The 23,748-nt window shown below is 36.3% G+C and overlaps 1 protein-coding gene across 1 annotated transcript in view; it reads right to left on the reverse strand.

The window, feature by feature from the left end:
• rdgA (retinal degeneration A) overlaps nucleotides 1-23,748 on the reverse strand; it is a 734,186-nt gene that overhangs the window by 189,694 nt on the left and 520,744 nt on the right. The gene's annotated exons all lie outside the window — the stretch shown is intronic.

Below are 23,748 nucleotides of genomic sequence, written 5' to 3' on the forward strand. Positions count from 1 at the left end.
CTTTCGAACTAGTGGATTTTATTTTAAATACTTTTTCTAGCTCGTGGAATTATTTTGAATATTTTTTCGAGCTCGTGGACTTTATTTTAAATATTTTTTCGAGCTCGTGGATTTTATTTTTGGAGGTCGTGGATTTAGTTTTAAATGTTTTTGAGGCCGTGGAATTTAATTTTTTAGGACGTGGACTTTAAATATTTTCTGAATTTATTTAAAATATTTTCCGAGAATTTGGATCTTATTTTAAATTTTTTTCGAGAAGGTGGATCTAATTTTTAATATTTTTTCGAGCTTGTGCATTTTATTCAAAATATTTTTTCGAGCTCGTGGAATTTATTTTAAATATTTTTTTCAAGCTCGTGGATTTTATTTTAAAAATTTTTTCGAGGACGTGGACTTAATTTTTAATATTTTTTCGAGATTGTGGATTTTATTCTATATTTTTTTTTTGAGGACGTGCATTTTACTTTTAATGTTTTTTAGTGCTTTTGGATTTTATTCTAAATATTTTTCGAGCACTTGAACTTTATTTTAAATATTTTTCGAGCACGTGAATTTTGTTCAAAATATTTTTTCGAGGACGTGTATTTCATTTTAAATATTTTTTTGAGCTCGTGGATTTTATTCTAAATATTGATTTTATTTATTTTTCGAGCTCGTGGATTTTATTTTTAATATTTTTTTGATCTCGTGGATTTTATTTTAAATATTTTTTAGAGCTCGTGGATTTTATTTTAAATATTTTTGAGCTGGTGGAAGTTTTCGATTGTAATATAATAATAATTGTTCCACAAACATCCGATACGGGACAAGGGAGACTTCTCTCATATCAATGAGTGCACCCCGATTCATATTAGCTCAATGATATGGGACCTAGTGTTTATCGCCGAGTCCGAACGGCGTGTCTTAAGACACCACTTTGTAGAGAAGTTTTACATGGCTGAAATACTCAGGAAATGTCGCCAACATTACTGAGGGGTATTTTGCCACCGTTGAAAATGTTGATGTTGCATGGCCGGGGAATCGAACCCACGACCTTCAGCGTGCAAGGCGGGTGTGCATACCATTGCACAACGGTGGCACGATTGTATTATAAATATTTTTCGAGCTCGTGGATTTTATTTTAAATATTTTTTCGAGGATGTGGATTTTATTTTAAATATTTTTTTCGAACTCGTGGATTTTATTTTAAATATTTTTTTCGAACTCGTGGATTTTATTTTGAATATTCTTTTAGAGCTCGTGGATTTTATTTTAAATATTTTTTCGAGCTCGTGGATTTTATTTTTTGGAGGTCGTGGATTTTAAATCTTTTTTGAGGTCATGGATTTAGTTTTAAATGTTTTTGAGGTCATGGATTTAGTTTTAAATGTTTTTAAGGTCATGGATTTAGTTTTAAATGTTTTTGAGGCCGTGGAATTTAATTTTTAGGACGAGGATTTTAAATATTTTCTGAATTTATTTAAAATATTTTCCGAGGATGCGGATTTTATTTTAATTTTTTTTTCGAGAAGGTGGATCTAATTTTTAATATTTTTTTCGAGCTTGTGAATTTTATTCAAAATATGTTTTCAAGCTCGTGGAATTTATTTAAAATATTTTTTTCAAGCTGGTGGATTTTTTTTTTAAATATTTTTTCGAGGACGTGGATTTCATTTTTAATATTTTTTCGAGCTTGTGGATTTTATTCTAAATATCGATTTTATTTTTAATATTTTTTGAGTACGTGTATTTTACTTTAAATATTTTTTAGCACTTGTGGATTTTATTCTGAATATTTTTCGAGCACTTGAACTTTATTTTTCGAGCACGTGAATTTTGTTCATTTTGTATTTTGCCACCGTTGAAAATGTTGATGTTGCATGGCCGGGGAATCGAACCCACGACCTTCAGCGTGCAAGGCGGGTGTGCATACCATTGCACAACGGTGGCACGATTGTATTATAAATATTTTTCGAGCTCGTGGATTTTATTTTAAATATTTTTTCGAGGATGTGGATTTTATTTTAAATATTTTTTTCGAACTCGTGGATTTTATTTTAAATATTTGTTCGAGCTCGTGGATTTTACTTTGAATATTCTTTTAGAGCTCGTGGATTTCATTTTAAATATTTTTTCGAGCTTGTGGATTTTATTCTAAATATTTTTCTGAGCTCGTGGATTTTATTTTAAATATTTTTTCGAGTTCGTGGATTTTATTGTAAATATTTTTTCGAAAAGGTGGATTCTATTTTTAATATTTTTTGGAGAAGGTGGATTTTATTTTTAGTATTTTTTTGATAAGGTGGATTTTATTTTTAATATTTTTTTAAGGGGGTCTCCTATCTATGGAAGACATTTAGGAGGTCTTTTATCTATGAAAGATCATTTGATTCCTAGAAATACTTTCGAAAGTCTTCTAAACATACCGCTAGGAGAGCTTCGCTCTAAAAAAATACTTATAGGAGGACTCCGCTCTATTATGACAAATAGTTTTAATCTCCTCATTTAACTTATTTGTATATTTTATTTCTACGGATACCGTTTTGCGCAACGTATTTCTAGTATGGCCTGGGCTTCTGTAGCCTTGAGGACTCCAATCTAGGGCGATTCTGATAATGCTTTCTAGATGAAGTGTGTTCCCGATTCAATTTTATTTTCTCTTAGTGATTTGACGCCCCATGGATTCTTAATTTTTTATTCCATAGTTATATATATTCGATATTTCGGTCAAAACATACGGAAAATTATGCACAGACTTGGAGTCTTTGTATACGTTTTAGAGTGCTCAAGTTTTACTTCCGTAAAGTAATTTTGTTCTTAGACATGCGTTGACAATTTGGAGTTTAGTTCGAAGGGATATTTGCGATGATTTCCATGTTTTATTTAGTTGATCAAATGCGGATATATCCAGCAAAAAATCTCATTACAAAACGCCCTACTAGCCCATTATTTTAAGAAGGGCATGCCGAGCAAAATAGGTTATTATTTTTGGCCTACTTATATAAGTAGTCACGAGTTTTAGTAACTACTTATTTACGTGGTCCGATCGAGCAATTGAAGTAAATAGTGAACTATGAATTAGAGTAGTGAACTAGTTCAGTCGAAAGATCTGAACTTTATTGAGCAACCTTTCAAATGAACAAAAATTTACTGTACCCCATAATGCGCAGCGAGAGTAGTTGTTGATTGTGTCTAAAGAGTCCAACACAGTTCTACTTATAACACATACCCCCATTATTATAAGTCTTCTTTTGTTATAGTTTCGATTTACCGAACAGATTTATAGCGTTCCGGTTAACTTAAAGTTAAATGTAATGATTGAATTTCAAGGAGGAGCTTCTGGTCAGTAACTTTCAATGTGAAAATTATATTTTTAATGCCTCCAAATTAGTTTATTTTGCATTTTCAAATCCATCAGATAGTCAAAGAACACATGTAATAATGGCCCATAGCTCAGCAAATCAACATACATATCATAAAATCTGTGACAATACAATGTCACAATAGGCCAAGAGCATCTTTACATACAGAATACAATTGGCAAACACCTCTACTCTGGCAACTGTCTTTTAATGTGAACTTCTTTATGGTCGCAACTCAACATTGTTAGCAAATTTGTGTTATCAGCATTTGTGTCACATTTCAGTGAAGTTAAATAGAAAACTGATAACCATAACTTAACTTGACTCGGCTATAATGGTTGACAATTGTTCTTGTCAGTTTTCTTTCTTTCGTCTTGAGAAAGTAAAGTCATTGTGAATGACCCATTTATTTATTTCTTTCTCTGCGTGGCACCCTTGAACCTTGACAAAAAGGCGGAGGTGACATGTTTGTTTTTGCAAGATATTAAAGGAGACGTTTAACACGACGTTTTTGTTGTGATGCTTAGAGGTAAGAAAATGTAAAGCTGAGATTCGATATCGTGTGTCAATTGGAAATAAATTTATTGACAGTCATTTATTCCAACACACGTGCATTATCAGCTCTATTATGATACGTTTACAACAATTTCACATGTGATTTTTCTCATGTTCTCACTTTTTTCTTTTTCTTTTATCTTGTATTTTATGTTTGTATTTCATTTCGATTGATTGTTATGGTAAGAGAAATTGAAACATGTTGCAGGTGTGTTAATTCACGATTATTTTTACAACATCATTGAGTTGAATGTTCGGCAAATACTTTATTTAAATAAACGTATTATGGAGCTACTTAAACGAGTGCATGTGCCAACGATTTTTACCACTAAAGTTAAAAACAAGTATCTGAATGAAAGTTATCCAAATATGATTTGCGTAGAAAATTAAATTATTGGCAACTTTCACAAAATGCCTTTTTAAGTCCCAGCATTAGGTAATTTTCCTTGCTACATTTGTCAGTTTAATGGAGAGGAGGTGAGGCATGTGGTAACCCTTAGCCTCTCAACGCCTTCTCTCACTGATAAACTGACAACTGCATCAAGGAAAATTACCTAATGTAGATATGGACTAAATTTTAATAACTTACAAAAAAATAATACTTATATTACACTGTGCAACACTGGAAATACAAACAACTTCTAATGGGCATTTTCTGAAAGTACATATTGAGACTACAAAAACCTTAATTGGTTTTTGTGTTCTTAGATCGGGTTTAGATTTCATGGCCTCATCTAAACCGACCTAAAATTAGCATTTTTTCAGTGATCGGGCCTTTATCTCCGAAACTAATAAGAATTTTGCTTTGACGTAGGGGATGAATGATACCAAGCAACGGTCTTGACCGGCTTTAACATGGCAAAGCCCAGGATTTATCTTGGTCCCTCTTTCATCTCAAGTGGACACTGACCTCCCCGTGGTGTCACCTGGGGAACTGCCTTTAACACCCCTTAAAGGTAGTGAGCTAACATGTGCCGCGCGTTCACCCATAAGAACGTTAAAAACTTGGGTTTGGGCGTCGGGTTAGTAACACTCCCCTAGAAAAAACATCCTACTATGAAAAAACGAAAGAAAAGAAAAACAAACCCCTCTAAAGTTGACGAACCCCGCAAACGTTTTAAGGACCATGATCTGCGAATCTGCACCTGGAATGTTCGCACTCTTTATAGAGAAGGTGCAGTCTTCGCATTGGCAGACGTACTTGAAAAGTAAAAGGCTGATATTACTGCCATACAGGAAATACGATGGATTGGGAAAGGCGTAACAACAACACCTAAAGGTGACGCACTGTATTATAGCTGCCATGACGTAAAGCATGAGTTTGGTTGCGGATTCGTAGTTAGTCGGAGACTAAAACATCTGGTATCCAGCTTCACCCCAGTGAATGAAAGACTTGCTGCAATTCGAATAAAAGCTAAATTCTTCAACATCAGCTTTATTTGCGCTCATGCTCCCACTGAAGAAAAGGACGAACATACCAAAGATATATTTTACGAGAAGAAACATATGACCGTTGCCCTGCCCATGACATTAAAATCATTCTATGCGATTTTAATGCCAAAATTGGAAAGGAGAATATCTTTGGCCCAACAGTCGGGAAATTCAGTCTCCACAGTGAAACATCTGACAATGGCATGAGGCTGATAGACTTTGCAGCTGCAAAAAACATGGTAGTTAGCAGGTCACAGATTTAATCATCTCGATATTCATAAGGGCACCTGGCTGTCTCCAGATCAAAGAACAAGTAATCAAATTGATCATGTTGTAATAGATGGAAGACAGTCATCCAGCGTGTTGGATGTACGATCGTTCCAAGGCGCAAACATGGATTCGGACCACTACCTTGTTGCAACAAAGGTACGTACCCGTCTAAACGTTGCAAATAAATCACGAACAGACACAGCGCGGAAGTTGGACATCGATAGGCTGCAAACACAACAGATAGCCACATCATATTCCACCCAACTAGCCCTATTGCTTAACGCGAGCACTCCTTGTCCCGATAACATAACAACACAATGGCAACATATTGCCCACTCCATGCAAACAGCCGCAAAATCCATACTTGGATTACAGAGACCTCCACAAAGGAATTCATGGTATGACCAGGAGTGTCGTGCTGCTACCGAAGAGAAAAATGCGGCATATAGAGCTACTTTGCAATCAGTAGCAACGCGTAGCGCGCGAGAGAGATATCGGGAGAAAAGGAGAGAAGAAAAACGTCTTTTCCGCAAGAAAAAGAGAGAAATGGAAAAGCGGGAGTGTGAAAAAATCGAGATGTACAGGAGCCAGAATGAAGTCCGAAAATTCTACCAAAGAGTGAAACATCAAACAGATGGCTTTGGTACAGGCACATCCTCCTGTAGAGACCAGCAAGGTAATCTGGTAACAGATACAGATAGCGTGCTCAGGATATGGAAGGAACATTTCTCCAATCTGCTGGTATCCAATAGTAGCGAAGACGATGATACCACAGATACAATCCCAGAAGATGGTATAGAATGTATACCGCCCGGCCAAGATGAGATAAAAACAGCAATCAACCGGCTGAAGAATAATAAAGCAGCAGGTGCCGATGGCTTACCAGCCGAGCTGTTTAAAACCGGAGGCGACGCGCTGATAAGGTGTATGCATCAGCTAGTTAGCACCATCTGGCAGGAAGAACGCGTACCCGATGATTGGAACCTGAGCATCCTATGTCCCGTCCACAAGAAAGGAGATAAGACTGTATGCTCAAACTATAGGGGCATAAGTCTTCTCCCTATTGCCTATAAGATAGTGTCAGGGATATTTTGCGAACGACTAAAGCCAATGGTCAACGAAATAATTGGACCATACCAATGTGGCAAGTCCACAATTGACCAGATATTTACCCTGCGGCAAATCCTAGAGAAGACCCAAGAGATGCAGATCGACATATTTCACCTTTTTGTCGATTAAAAAGCAGCATTCGACAGTCCCCTCCGATCAAAGGTATTCCACGCAATGTCTGAATTTGGTATCCCCGCAAAGCTCATCCGGATTTGTAAGATGACTTTAGCTGATACTAGGTCCTCAGTTAAAATTGGAAAAAAAATCTCCGAAGAATTTTGTACCAAAAGAGGTTTCAGACAAGGAGACAGCCTTTCGTGTGACCTATTCAACATTTTGCTGGAAAAGGTAATACGAGATGCAAATGTCAAAAGAAATGGCACAATTTACACCAATAGCCACATGTTACTTGCCTATGCTGCTGACATAGACATCATGGGACGATCAGTAAAGGAAGTAACTGATACCTTTAGGAAGGTCGAAGCAGAATCTTCGAAAGTGGGTCTGGCGGTAAACGGCGTAAAGACCAAATTGATGGTGTCGACGCGCAAAGCGTCCATAGAGCTCGGACCAACTGTGGAAGTTGGTACCTACAATTTTGAGGTAGTTAAAGACTTCGTCTACCTCGGCACTGTCATAAACACAGCAAACAACATCAGTTGTGAAATAAGAAGAAGAATTGTATTGGCCAACAGATGCTACTATGGTCTAAGTAAGCAATTTAAAAACAAAGCCATATCTCGTCAAACAAAAATAGCACTATACAAAACGCTGATACTACCCGTGCTAATGTATGGCTCCGAAGCATGGGTACTTGCGCAAGCAGATAAGGCAGTGCTTGGTGTGTTTGAGAGGAAAATTCTTCGAAAGAATCGACGTCGTATGAACCACGAGCTATATAAGCTATACAAAGACATGAATATAGTTAAACGTATCGAGATGCAACGATTGCGTTGGCTAGGCCATATTATGAGAATGAGCGATGATGAACCCGCTAAAAAGGCGTATGAATACATGGCACATGGCGGTGCACGCAGAATCGGCAGGCCTAAGCTTCGATGGAGCAAACAAGTGGATGAAGAAATGGAAAGCCGCGGTATTCCAAAAAGTCAAGCGAAAAACAGAGAGGAATGGAGATCTTTTCTTATTTCGGTCTATGTAACAAATGTTCTGCAATGGGCCAACTAAGTAAGTAAGTAAGTAAGTCTTCAGCAATATTGTAGCCCTAAAGTAGTAGAACTTACGTATCAAACAGATGAACTAGGAAAAGCTACATCTAGCGCATCAAACTCGTTAAAATATAGAAAAATTACATAATTTCTGAAATTCTGGTCAGTAACAACTAAGCTGTTGGGAGATGAAACAAGTAACCATTCTAAAATTTGTTCAAATATTGTGACCATCAATTCTTCAGAACATTCTGAAACTCTAAAATTGTTACTTCACGTTGTTTAAGTGGTATTTCATAACATACCTTTTACAAAACTTATTTCAAACAATGTTCACACAGGCTGTTTATTCTCATGTTGGGGATTTCAATGAATTATTGAAATATTTACCAAGTTTTTGTTGGAAAATTTGCTATAAACAAGGCGACAGAGGCATTTTACAACAATATGATGTTCTGAAGAGTTGTGTATTTCATTCCAGAGAATAATTTCCCAAAAGGTAACATTAAGAAGAATTTCACATTTTGTAAGATACGCTGCGAAATATACACAAATTATAGTATTTTTAGATATATTATAAAATTTGAGGCAATAAATGCAGTTTTTCGAGTTCACTATTTCTCCAAATATTTTCTTCTTGCTCTTATCTACACGCTTGCTGCAGATGTCAACACAAGATGCTATTGGTTTCAGAGATACAGCCCGATTTGTTTAAAAAATTCGATCTTTAACCATGTTTAGATGAGGCCACAAAAACCGAACCCGATCTAAGAAAACAAAACCCAAATATGGTTTTTGCCTATTGGTCCTCTACTTTCATAAAATTCTGGACAGAAGTTGTTTGCACGCGATTGGATCAACAATGTTGCACAGTGTTATTATATTAAAGCAAATTATTGTACCAGAAAAAGGCCATATGTGTTTTCTTTCTAATAATAAGATTGATTTTCTGCAAAAAAAATTACAATTTATCTCAAAAAGAACTGAAAAATGCACGTGTTTCAAATTTACGTTTGTTTCCACGAAATTGTAAAGATTTTTTTGTTTTACAAAGAGGATTTTCACGAATGGTGTATTACAGGTGATTGTGTTTTTTTCAATCCAAGAGTAACGGTACATTCTTCATGCCAATTACAAAAAATCCCCATAAAATCAAACACGTGTGGAATTTGTTTTTTTTCTGGTTGGTATTCTCAGCTTGGATTCCTCTTCAATTATCCTTTAACTGATGTGCTTTTTTATTTCACTCAAGTGAAGTGGATTACTTACTTTGCATGTCGAATTGAAAAATCTTGGACAAATTTTATGTATTAAAAAAAACAAATTGAAAATACGTGATTATTTTTTTTCAATTAGATCTAAAGAATCATGGAGATTTCGCAATAAATTGAGGTATGGATTGGCGTATAACCAATATATAAATAATACGACCTAAGGACTTCTATTCAAATCAATTATACGTAACAATGTACAAACATAAGAAGAGAAATAAAAAGTTAATTAAACCAAAATAAAAAGTTTATTTAACCAGAGAGGCTAGGCTGTAGTCGGTACGGCGACGACTAACTGATGCCCTACAGATACTAAAGTTATTTGCTGGCTGGATTCTAGTTCTACGAATATTTGAAATGAAAAATATTTCTTTTATACAATTTTTCATTTGAAAATATTTCTTTTTATAATATTTTTTATTGGACATTGTTTCCTTTATTAAAAGTTTCTTTTCACATTTTACAGAAACATAAATGTGCTTCCGAGGCTAACTGAACCAAAATAGTTACATTTGTCCAATTGAAGTTAATATATTTTTATAAATTTACATCGATTACACTGTGTGTAATTTTTTGAGTCATGTTTTATTAACCATGTTCGGACTCCACAGTGTGATAGAACACAAAAAACGAGAAGACACGTGTCTCGCCGTTTTTCCCTATCTCATCAACTTTCGCGGTTATAGGCCTACAAATGTTTGAGGCTTTGATGTAAAAAGGGTCACTTAGTCAGGGCTATATCTTCTAAACCGTTAGGAAATTTGAATTTATCTCAGAGGCAAAGTTGTAGCTCTTGTCTTAAAGAACAAAAATTGTGAACACATATAATCCATCAAACTTCATCTGCAAGGTCAAAATCGCTATGGTCAAATTTCTTTAAAAATGTTGTCTCAAGTTTTGTTATACAGCTATCAAACCGATCAAATTTAAAGCAAACCAACAACTACAAAAATGTACCTCAGATCTCAACAAACATCTTTCTAGAATATACGAACTCTGTAGAAACGGATCTTAATGGTCAAAATAGCAAAACAATTTCGATTTTTATCCTCTTTTCTCGGTCCCTGCTCCATAGATACTAAACTGTTCAAAATTCAAGAAAACAATGGACCACAATAATGTAGCAAATATATCAGCAAACAACTTTCTGGGACATACGAAATGTCTGTGACCGGTTATTAAATGTGAAAATAGCCAAAATCTTTTGAAAATATCCAATTTTTATACTTTTTCCTCCGACTCTGGTCCAAAGATACGCAACCGCCCAAAAATTAAGGATACCGTCAACCACAAAAATGAGCTTGAACAATCGTTCCTAGAATCTTCATATGTTCTAAAAAGTTGTTTATTGAAATCTTAGCTACATTTTTGTGGTTGACGGTATCCTTAATTTTTGGGCGATTCGGTATCTTTGGACCAGTCGGAGAAAAAGGTATAAAAATTGGATATTTTCAAAAGATTTTTGCTATTTTTAAAGATTTTTGCTATTTAAGAACGTTTCATAGACATTTCGTATGTTCCAGACAGTTGTTTATGGATGTCTTTGCTACAATATTGTGGTTGATTGTTTTCTTGAATTTTGAACGGCTTAGTATCTATGGAGCAGAAGCCGAGAAAAGAGGATAAAAATCAAAATTGTTTTGCTATTTTGACCATTAAGATCCGTATTTACAGAGTTCGTATAGATCTAGAAAGATGTTTATTGAGATCTGAGGTACATTTTTGTAGTTGGTTGTTTGCTTTAAATTTGATCAGTTTGATAGCTGTATAACAAAAGTCGAGAAAAAATTTAAAAACAAGTAGGAAAAGCGTTAAGTTCGGTCGGGCCGAACTTTTTATACCCTCCACCACAAATTTCAGCCATTTTGGTGGATTAATGTGGCCACAACCTTCAAAATACCGAATATCGGAAGGTACTGTTCTATAGGGGCTATATGATGGCGTGGACCTATATAAACAGTTTATGGTAGAAATGTTTCTTAGCCTCTAGAAATTCAAAATACAAAGTTACAACCGATTCTGTTGTCAAATGGGACTAATACATTCAAAATATATTAAAATGACGCGTACTTTATATGGGGCGTCATATGGGGTAATACCAAAACGTGGACCTATAAAAACCAAGTTTGGTAGGAATGTTTTTTGGCCTCTGGAGACACAAAATACCAAATTACAACCAATTCGGTGGTAAAATGGGACAAATATCTTAAAAATTCCTTAAAACGACGACGCGTCACGCGTCATTTTGTATGGGGGCTATACGAAAGCGTGGACCTACATAGCCCGCTTTCAATACCAAAAGTCCTACGTACATACAATAGATTTTCCCAAAATTTCATCCATCTACGTCAATCCGTTCGGAAGCTAGAGTGATTTCCACAGACGGACAGACGGACAGACAGACAGACGGACGGACATGGCTATATCGATGTACAATTGCACGCTGATCAAGAATATATATAGTTTGTGGGGTCTACAATGATTATTTCGAGTAGTTACAAACGTAGTGACAAACTTAATATACCCCCATCCTATGGTGGAGGGTATACAAATTAGATGAATTATATGTGTTCACAATGTTTGTTCCTTAAGACCAAAGCTACAACTTTGCCTCTGAGATGAATTCAAATTTCCTAACGGTTTGGAAGATATAGTCGTAACTAAATGACCCTTTTTACATTAAAGCCTCAAACCTTTGGAGGCCTATAACCGCAAAAGTTGATGAGATACGAAAAGACGGCGAGACACGTGTCCTCTCTTTTTTGGTCTTCTATCACGCTGCGGTGTCAGAATATGGTTAATAATTTTCGTTTTGCACAGTGTTAACTTAAAGGTATATCATAGAGAAAAACTAGAGCAACAATCTCAACACAATCTGCATTAATTTAGATATGAAAGTTGTTTGAAAAATATGACTAACTTATGTAAAGTTCCACGAAATTTAAGGCCTAGTTGTTTGAGGTTTGACATCTTTCTTCGATTAATCAAATCAAAAGTAATTATTTTTAATTTTTTCTCTTTTGCGTTCAACTTTTATGACCTAAGAGGTACATTGAAAAATTAGCAGTCTGCCGAAGTCCCACACACCAACCATTATTATGCTATATTTCACGGGTGGTTAAGTCCGATCATTAGTAGAGGAAGACTAAACTTGGTAACTATCCACTGGGATTCGATTCCATTGCATAATCGAATTTACAATGGTCGTTTTGTATTATGTTCGTTCGTGTATTATATTAGTTACCAGGTTCTGGTTCCTCTGTATCCACATTCAAGAATTCTGTAACCTGGACTGGTTGTGTTCATAAAAAATCAGGAGGCAGGTGCAGTTTATGTTCAAATCCACATGCCGGGCATGTGTTGGGTATCGTGGCATCAATTAAGGCCAAATACGAACTGATGCGGCTGCATCGTCCGGATCGTAAACTGGGCTAAAACCACTCGACTTTGACTTGGTAGCTGACGTTCTTCTGCTGCGATGGATGGCGGTGGTCCCCAAGTACGTCATTCACACTGTATATCTGTGCTACCTGCGCAACCGATGATATCCAAGCCTTCCTAATAGGCTCGTTGGTCTAAAGGTTCTCGTTTATACCTCTGGACCTCCCTTTGTAGATCATGAAGAGCTCTCCTGACATGCCTGGGTGGAGGAAACCCATTCATTAAATCGTGACAGGGATGCTAACGGCGATAACACCCAAACAAACACTGCATCCAAAATGTCATGTTGTTCTGATGCACCGTAAAAACCTTCGTCTCCTCATGGTTCACTGGTGTCATGAGTAGGCACCCTGTTGCAGTCCTCAGAACGGCATTATGGCAGGTTTGAGTATTCCACTGCGGAGCGCTAACATTTGCATACCACGTTGGCGCCGCATATCTTACCACAAACCGGCCTATTTATTTGTAAGAAGTCAACAGGGTTTCTTTGTCAGCACCTCAAGTTCTGCACGCAGAGAAAAAATATTTTTCGTTTTTGTTGGAACAAAAATATACGTTTTGGTTCCAAAAATGTATTTGTTTTGTTCAAACATTGCAATCAAAATCCAAAAATACCATCTTTTGTTCCAAACATAGAAAACAAAAACAACTTTCGAATTTCCGCAATATTGTTAAAATCGTTAACAATACCGATTTTAGGAACTATCATAATCTAATTTTGTTTACAAAAAGTATTGTCAATACAGAAAACCGGCCCAGAAATTTTTGATTTGAGTGCATATACTTCTCATATACACTTTTCGCATAACTTGGATATAAATGTCGCGTATAATATTGCAATCTTTGATGAACACAATACATGGTTTGCTGCATTGGCTGACAACAAAGACAAACAAAAAGCCACAAGAACCCACCACAACATAAGGAATAATAAACACCATAACAAACATGACAAGGAAAGAAGAATGAAACAAAACAGAAACAAATAAAACAAGAGTCTCACAAGTACATACACACAAAAACAAAGGCAAAGGCAGCATGTGTCATACAAAAACACACCACAACTCACCAAAATTGTTTTTTTCAACACGGCATCGAATAGCGAGAGAAGAGAAACAAATTTTCGAAGAAAAGAGAGAAATATTGTTCAGTTGACACAAACTATTTTTGGATTTACAATACTACATGAGGAATCCAACAATATGTTAACAATACATATTTTGCTCTTGGAATATTGTTGGATCAAACATATTTTTTTCTCTGCGTGTGCCTGCCAGCGATTTGAGGGCCTTGTTCCTACTTCTGATCTTAACGCAAATAGCTGTGGCTTGCGTGGACGACTTAAACATACTATGGCAGGTTACACCCAATATTTTGGGCTTGTTAGTGGTCGGAATCAGTACACCATCCACCAATATGTACAGTGGGAGCCTTATTTCAGACATCCAAGTGGTTAGGGGCGGATATTTTAATATTCCTCAGATGGAAGAACGGCACTATGTCAACTATGTAGACATTTAACCTATCAAATATGTCATCTACGATAGGACCCGACGCCAAGATCGTACAATCATCCGCATACATTACGATCTCTGTGCCGTCTGGATAGAGCTGGCAAACTATCGATATTCGAAACATTAGATAGTTTCGACATTTTATTTCAAAAAATCGATTACCATCGATATTATTGTTAATTTGTCATCACCATTAATTTGGCAATGAAATTGGCGGAAATGTCTATGCTTTTTTGACATTTTGCAAAAGTAGTTCACAGAATAACGGGACAATTGTTTTTATTTAATATACAAAAATACATCATATTTTTCTGGAAATTTTGTACGTGTGACTACGGACTTACTTTCTCACATCCACTAAACCGAAAAGCCGCGAAATTTATATTTATTTCAATGAATTTTAGGTCTGCGGGTTTTACTCTGATAATATCGATCTATTATCGAATCTGAATTTTTTAAAATAATCAATATTATCGATAGTGTCATTGATTTTTTGTCAGCTATACGTCTGGAGGGTGTGGAATTTCAGAAAGTTAAAGGTTAAACAGTTTAACAGAGATATCACCCCTCCTTGGGGAACTCCATGCTGCATTCTACGGGTTTTGGACTTCTTGTTTCTGAATTCCACAAACGACTGTCGTCCGCACATATAGTTGATTACTCAACGTTTCAAACACAGCTGGAGAGTAGTATTCTCTATGTCCTCGAACAGCTTGGCATGGTTGACGGTATCGAATGTCTTCGATAGGTCAAGAGCCACCATGACTTTTCGGTCGCACGGCCTGTTCTAGTTCGGTCCTCTACTGATATGTGCTGATAAGGCGTCCATGTTGATGTTGGGCAGCTGGAAAACAGCTTCTCAGGAGTGAAATCGGCCTATACGATTCCCCTCTTCTGGCATCAGTAAAGGGACCACCCTGCCAACTTTGAGAACACATGTTAAATACTTAACTCTGGCTTCATCCAGTTGCTTAAGAATTACCATCGATATTCCGCATGGGCCCAACGAGTTGGACGATTTCGCGTTTCGGATGGCATCTGTAACATCGACCATAGTAAATTGTGGTGGTACCTCCTTGTCTGGGAGGGCTATTCTTATACGGCGTGGCACACTTCTCTTCGCACTATCATTCTCGGGTTGCCCTATGAACTGCCGGTTAAAATAACACGCGTACATTTTTTAGACAGTTACTGACACGCCGTTGACAGTAGCAGCCATGCTGTCATCCTTTTTTTCCCGGATGCAAGATTGATTTAAACGTTGCCCAGAATTTAATTAATCCTGTACCAATGTTGCAGTGCTTCAGGTGGTCTAGCCACTTTTTCCGCTTATGTTCGTCTACTAGCCTGTTGACTTCATGACTTGGGTCTTCAGGGTTCGTACGATGAAGCTCATCACGGTCATTTGCTAGTCCCGTCTGCCGGAAAATTTTGTCTTATTTCGAGTATTCGACCAGCAGTCATGCAGCCAGCGGCTGCTGCAGTAATAATATCCAGAAATTTTCTCAGCTACCCGAGAATCTGAGGGAATGGGCTGCTCTTACTTGGTTCAGGAAAGTAAGATGTTCAGATGTTATGAAGTCAGGTGGTCTATTTACGAAGGCAATGATAGGAAGATGGTCTGAGGTAAGGTAAATCACAGGATGGCTGGTCGTAGTCATTGTTTACGCAAAAAAATACTTTGATGGCAAGCAGCTTTATAATGTATTTTCTTTCCTCATTGAAGACATCAGCTTTCGTCGGCTTCCCTGCTGTTCCATTTCTCATCTCATTATTCGCCTGAAATTTGTCGCATAGTTCTTCCACCTTCTTACACATGGCAGTTATTGTATGGATACGTTATCCTCTACTTTCTACTGTCTATGGCATAGATTTTAAAGCTTCAAAGACTGTACTTTGTTCTCAATATAGCTCCTCGCGACTTGGTATTATGCAAAGTTAGTTTTGTCGTTTGTAACGTTGATTTTTTTCTCGATTTCGATCATCATATGATTTTCATCGTTCTTTGTTCTTCGTCGTAGGATTATTTATTATACTTATTCTTTTCTTGTCGTGATCGTTCTTCTTCTCATCATCGTTATATAAATAATACGAAAACATTTTCCCGTCGCCGCTATTACATTCGAATATGAATCCGGTTCGAAGGACCAAAATGTAAATATGTGGTCCATTCAAGTCACGCAGAAGTTCCATTTTTATACCCTCAGCCTTTAGGCTAAGGAGGGTATATACACTTTGATACGATGAAAATGTGCCTCATCGAAATAATGGTTTTAGACCCCAAGTATGTTTGGACGAAATGTGTTTCAGACAATTTGGAGTCGATCTAGCCATGTCCGTCCGTCTGTCTGTCCTGCTGGCTGGAGCGCACGATAACTCTCGAACGGATGAACCGATTCGGTTCAAATTTTGGCTTTCGTGATATTTTGCCCAAACTTAGTTTAAGTTCGAAGATGAGCTACATCGGTCCACTCCTTCCGGTACCTCCCCCACAAAATTTCGAAAATATTCGGAAAGTTTGTGCGCACGATAACTCTTGAAGGAAGTAATCGATTTGGTCCACACTTAGCACGTCGTGAAATTTCTATCAGACTTAGATGAGGTTCCAATATGGACTCAATCTGTCCACTCCTTCGGGTACCTCCCACACAAAATTTCGGAAAAGTTCAGTTTAGGACCTGTTCACGAATCGCTTTGATTTTTGTTGTAGTAACTTCTATTCACTGTCCTCTATACGACAGTACAAGTTTCATCAAAGGCAAGTCCATACTTGCTGAGAAAATAGCCTGAAAGTTACGAAAACTACTATGACACCGTGTGTACTGGTTGGAGCGCAAGATAACTCAAGAACGGATCTGCCGATTCGGTCCAAAATTTGGCCTTCTAATATTTTGTCTAAACTTAGTTTAAGTTCGAAGATAAGCCATATCAGTCTACTCCTTCAGGTACCTCACCCCCAAGAGCTCAAAAATGTTCGGAAAAATTCTGCGCATGAGAACTCTTGATGGTAGAGATCGATTTGGTCCATGCTTTACCCACCCCAGTATATCTACCAAATATATATCAAGTTCGAATATGGACTACATTTGTCCACTCCTTCGGGTACCTCCCACACAAAATTTTGGATAAGTTCACTTTAAGAACTGCTTTGGAATCAATTTGATTTTTGTTGAAGCAACTTTCATTCACTGCCTCAGTTACGACGGTAAAAGTTTTTTCAGGGGCAAGTCCATACTTCTTGAGAAAACAACCCTAAAAGTGTAAAACACTCTATGGCACCATGTAGTGGCTGGAGAGCACGACAACTCCCGAACCAAATACTGAGTTGATCCACACTTTGCATATCGTAATATTTATTCGAATATTAGATGAAATTCTAAGGCGGTGCTTGTAGGTCCACTCCTTCCGGTACCTCCCCCACCAAAGTTCGATAATATTAGCTAAAATAGTACACGCGATATTTGTCGGTTCATACTCTTAAAATTTTCAAAACACCTCAAATATATACGTTTTTCGAAAAAAGTGTTTCAATTCACACAGGCTGAGGGTATATCTCTGTCGGCAAAGCCGACTGATCCTTTTTTACTTGTTTATTTACATATTCATAGACGAGCTGCGGCTGGTCCCTTGAGCCGGATCACATATCATTATTTTTACATGTTGGTCCTTCGAGCCGGATATAATATCATATCCAGTTTTCCTTTTGAATACATCCAACAGAAGCAGAAACGTCATGGCAATAACATTTTACAAATTGGAAATTCGGATAGCTGAGAGTATTTTGGTATTTTACCACTTATAGTAATTTTGCTCACTCCAACGTCTCCAAAAACAGTTGGGATAATCATCAATGCAATTAAAATTAGAAAAAATTGGATTTATTGGACATCTCTGTGGTTTGACCACCTATGCCAACCACCTTTTATTTTAATACCCCTAATATATCAATAAATCTATATAAATATTAAAATCAAATGTCGTTCCGATTTTCAAAAAATTGTCAGGGAATGTACCGGGGTGGCCCCCGGTGAAAATTGCCTATACATTTAGTTGAATTTTGGAGGGGGTGGGGTACCTCCCCTATATAGCATTTTTAAAAAAATGCTATAGTTACAATAACTACGAATGTATCGATTTGGAAATTAATTTGCGAGACAATGGTGGTTGTGTCTACACCCGTACGACTTATTTGGGACCGAAAGACTTGACCACGCCCACTTTTTAAAATATGTTACATCTACAAAACTACCGAACCGATTTTTCTGAAATTGTTAGAGAATATACAGGGGTGGCCACCTAAAACATGCTACATATTTTATTGAATTCCAGAGGGGGCGGGGTACCTCCCCTATGCGATATTTAAAAAAACCCTATATTTCGATGAAAATTGCAACAAAAGCTCAAGGTTTCCCATTGGTACACGCAGAAAAATATATGTTAGAAATATGTTTGGATCCAAACAAATATTTTTTGGGACTGATTGCAAACAAATATATGTTTGGAACCAAACATAATTTGTTTGTGTCCAAACAACATTTTGTAACATATCTCAATTTTATTTGTTTGGGTATCAACATATTTTTTATGTTAGAACATATTTTTAATAGGTGGAGAGAGGATTTTTGTCAAAGAGAGTAACAAGAGGGCTCTCGCGGCTGCGGAATGTTGTTTTATAATAAAGAGCTGTGTGTATGGTGTAATAAGAGACGCAGAAGCTTTTCGTGCTTAGTTGTTTTTAACCAACGTAGCAAACGAAGAGGAAAAGAAAAAAATGAAAATAATTGTGTTATTCTTTTTTCTAAATACAATCGTTGAGTAAAGACGGTTAAGTGAGTGAATAAATCAGTGTTTTGTCTTTTCTTAAATTAAATGGCCAATACATTTTATAATTGTATCAAAAAGGTGAATGGAAATATTTTATTGGACATTAATACATTTTTCATATACATATGGGGAGTGAAATCGGACAATTTGGTTTGATTTCCTTTATTTTTTGTTATGGTGATTCTGCTGATTAACAAAATATTTTAGTATTTATCAGATTTTTTTTTTTTTTTTTGACTAACGGTTCCAGAGATATCGCGCCTTGAAAAAGCCAAATTCTCAGAAATCCCCATATGTATATTTGAAATATGGATGTATCTATTTATTACCTTATATAATCATTTGATTCCAGATGCAGATTTCCCGCAGATGATTTGAACTTTGAAGAATATGTGTTTTATTTCACAACTAAGGAGAAGCGTTCAACGATGCTTCTATATCATTTTTGTCTTTTTAAAAGTGCGACTTTTTATAAGTTATTTCATTTAGTTTTTTCTGTTATTAAAGTCTGTTTTGTCTTTCTTTGGAATTTGTTATGTACCTATGTGTCTGCTGTGCTTTTGTTTTTTGCTATGCCTTTCAATAAAACACCACCTCTTATAAATGTGTGTATATGTTAGAGGTATCCAAATAAAAACCCCAAAAGCCACATAAAAACCAAACACCTTCACCAGTGGGCGCTTTCTGAGAGCAAGGGAGCGTAAATGTCAATGTGAAACACAATGAAATGTGTGCTCACTTGCTCTCAGCAAACTTGAAAACTGATGACCACTCCCACTCTTTTCAATACATCATTTTTCCAAAAATACTGAACCTAATTTTATGCAATTTTCAAAAAATGTTCAGGAATGTCCCGTAGTCCAAAATGCTAGATATTTGTAGACGAATTTCGGGGGCCTATTATATTATAATCGCAATATTATCGCAATCCTAAACAGTGAAAAATCCGACAAAGTCCGTGAGAGAAAAGAATGGTAACAGACAAACTCTGTTGATAAATTTAAAATCCTCCTAGGTTTAACAAGGGGCCGAAGAAGTGAGGTGGAAAATATATATTTTTGAGTTGTCATGCATAAAGTCCATAAAAAATTATCAATTAAACTCATTACAACGGGCCAGCAATGCGGACCGGGGTCTGCTAGTAATAGAATAAATATTCGTAAATAAACATTGTATTTTCCCCCACAAAAGTTTTTTTGCACATTCAACCCCATATACCCCATCTTTAGCGACACAACAAAGAATTTTTTCCGCAAAAAGCTTGTGCACAGAAGTGTCGCCTTGGTCAGCTCCGTCCCGACTATAGCCTTTGCTTACTTTTTATTTAATTTTTTTCTTGAAATATATTTTTAGTTTCAAACGCAAAAAAGCTTATTTCTTGCTTATATAAACCCTTTCCACTGCACGTGCCATCAATTTTAAGTTCCTTCTGAATATAGCTATTTTGTTTTTGATGTCATATTTAGAGCTCAAATTCATTGGTGTGACACAAATATTACGTTTAAATACATTTACTTAAGATCCAGAGGAGGCTTAGAATATGAAAAGAAGGACAAGTCAGGTAACAACATACATTCAAATGAAGAACTGTACCCACATAATACTCCCGCTTCTATTGCGTTTCTAATACCATTGTTACCACAGTTAAAAACAGCTTATGGTAATATACCATAAAAGTAATAAGCAGAGAAGAGAAGGGGAAAGCTGGAATGCTAGAAATGTGTTACTTCAATGCAGAGAATAATGTGCGTAGAGATGCAATGGAATGAGAACAATTTGAAATGCCAGAAGTTGGTCTCTAAATCACCATTACATTTCTCTGAAACGTTATTTCATTTGAAATAAAACCATAAAGGTACTAAACATCTGTGTTTCCATAAATTAAACACAAGAAACATATTGACTTGAATATTTGAATACTTTGTTGGGTATTTTGATGTTGTTTCTGAATCCAAAACTTCATGCCAGCCAGCCTGCCAATTATAAGGGACTTATTTATGGAAATTTAATTAAAATTTCTATGCCAAATGAAATTCCTGCCAGTACGTTTTTCTGCTCTGAAATGTTTTATTTGTTTTAATGCTGAAATAGAATATAGAAATTCTGTTAACTTTTTATGAAGTCTTGCAATTAAAAGGACAACCGACGTACAGTGGTTCAGAATCATTTTTTCTGGTCAAAACTTTGTAATAACATAATCAGCTTTCTAATGCATTAAAAGCATTCGAATTCGGTTTAGCAGTTGCAGAGGAATTCAAGTTCAAAGTTAACCAGTAAAGAAAGGATCAAAGTCGGGCGGGGCCGACTCTATGATACCCTACACCACTGTGAATATGTAAAATAAAATAAATATATTCGATATAATTTCGCACATTAATTTCCAGACCGAATTCAGTCACACATTCCAAATATCATTGAAATCGTACTTATATAGCGTGTTTGGTGCAGCAAATACGCGAAATCGGCCGAAAATATATATGGGAGCTACATCCAAATCTGAACCGATTTCGATATAATTTGGCATATTTATTTCTAGACCGAATTCAGTCACACATTTCAAATTTCATTAAAATCGAACATATTTAGCGTGTTTGGTACAGAAAATACGTGAAATCGGCCGAAAATATATATGGGAGCTATATACAAATCTGAACCGATTTCGATATAATTTAGTACACTTATTTTTAGACCGAATTCAGTCAAACATTCCAAATTTCATCAAAATCGGACGTATATAGCGTGTTTGATGCAGCAAATACGTGAAATCGGGCGAAAATATATATAGGAGCTATATCCAAATCAGAACCGATTTCGATATAATTTGGCACATTTATTTCTAGACCGAATTGAGTCACACACAAAAAATTTCATCAAAATCAGACGTATATAGCGTGTTTGGTGCAGCAAATACGTGAAATCGGGTGAAAATATATATGGGAGCTATATCCAAATCTGAACCGATTTTTACCAAAAGCAATAGCGTTCTTCCTGTGGCTGAAAAATTATATAATTTGGCATATTTATTTTTAGACCGAATTCAGTCACACATTTCAAATTTCATTAAAATCGAACATATTTAGCGTGTTTGGTACAGAAAATACGTGAAATCGGCCGAAAATATATATGGGAGCTATATACAAATCTGAACCGATTTCGATATAATTTAGTACACTTATTTTTAGACCGAATTCCGTCAAACATTCCAAATTTCATCAAAATCGGACGTATATAGCGTGTTTGATGCAGCAAATACGTGAAATCGGGCGAAAATATATATAGGAGCTATATCCAAATCAGAACCGATTTCAATATAATTTGGCACATTTATTTTTAGACCGAATTTAGTCAAACATACCAAATTTCATCAAAATCGGACGTATATAGCGTGTTTGGTGCAGCAAATACGTGAAATCGGGCGAAAATATATATAGGAGCTATATCCAAATCAGAACCGATTTCGATATAATTTGGCACATTTATTTCTAGACCGAATTGAGTCACACGCAAAAAATTTCATCAAAATCAGACGTATATAGCGTGTTTGGTGCAGCAAATACGTGAAATCGGGTGAAAATATATATGGGAGCTATATCCAAATCTGAACCGATTTTTACCAAAAGCAATAGCGTTCTTCCTATGGCTGAAAAATTATAGTCCCTAATTTTCAGCTGAAGCGGACAAAAAATGCGACCTGTACGTTGCGAACAAAAATACATGGACAGACGGAAGGACATGCATAAATCGACTCAGAAAGTGATTATATGTATATCCCCAAAAGGAACTATGGGTCTATTTCGTTTCCTTTTGTATGTTACATACAAATGCACAAAGACATAATACTCTTACCACAGTGTGGTGTAGGGTATAAAATTTGGGCATTATACATACTTTCATACGTTAGCACAAAGAAAAATTGATGAATAAAAATGGCGTCAGAGAAAAAATTGTTTCCTTCGATATTCATACGAAATCGTTCAGAATTCTTTACGAAGACTCGGAAGGTACCTACGATTTTCATACGACATTATTCCGAAATCGTTCAGAAATCTGTACGAAAATTCGGAATAAAAATGGCGTCAGAGAAAAAATTGTTTCCTTCGATATTCATACGAAATCGTTCAGAATTCTTTACGAAGACTCGGAAGGTACCTCCGATTTTCATACGACATTATTTCGAAATCGTTCAGAAATCTGTAAGAAAATTCGGAAAAAAATCGATTTCCGAATTTCCAAAGGATTTACCTCCGATTTCGTTCCGAAATCTGACTGAAATCGATCCGATTTCGCTCCGACATTTCGTTCCGAAATTATGTCAACTACTTCAGATTTCAAATCCGAAATCGTCCGTATTTCGTATCGGTTTCGTTCTATGTCGGTTAATATTGGTTTGCTGGGAAGACACCACTTGTAAAAAAGTTTTACATGGCTGAAAAGCATTACTGAGTGGTATTTTACCACCGTTGAAATTGTTGAAGTTGCCTGGCCGGTGAATCGAACACACGAACTTCAGCGTGCAAGGCGGGTGTGCATACCATTGCACCACATCGGCACCCGGCATTCTATAATTAGTACCGTTTAACGTTCTTATAACTCCATACAGGATTAAGTTAACAAGTCCTAGAGACTTTTTCATTCTCTTCTTCACTTTCTTATCTATACAGATTCACCGAGCCTCCCGGTTTGGAGTCTTTGCAGCTCGGCTGTTGGGCTTCAAATATAACCAAGCCTTGACGCAAATATTGTCCCTCATTTATGTAAGTTTCCTTGAGCGATATATGTGTGTATTAAAAGGCCATCTGTCTCATATACAAACCTATCTCAA

The sequence above is a fragment of the Musca autumnalis genome, unplaced genomic scaffold, assembly GCF_047663935.1.
Source record: "Musca autumnalis isolate F117 unplaced genomic scaffold, ASM4766393v1 scaffold_3, whole genome shotgun sequence".
Classification (NCBI taxonomy): domain Eukaryota; kingdom Metazoa; phylum Arthropoda; class Insecta; order Diptera; family Muscidae; genus Musca; species Musca autumnalis.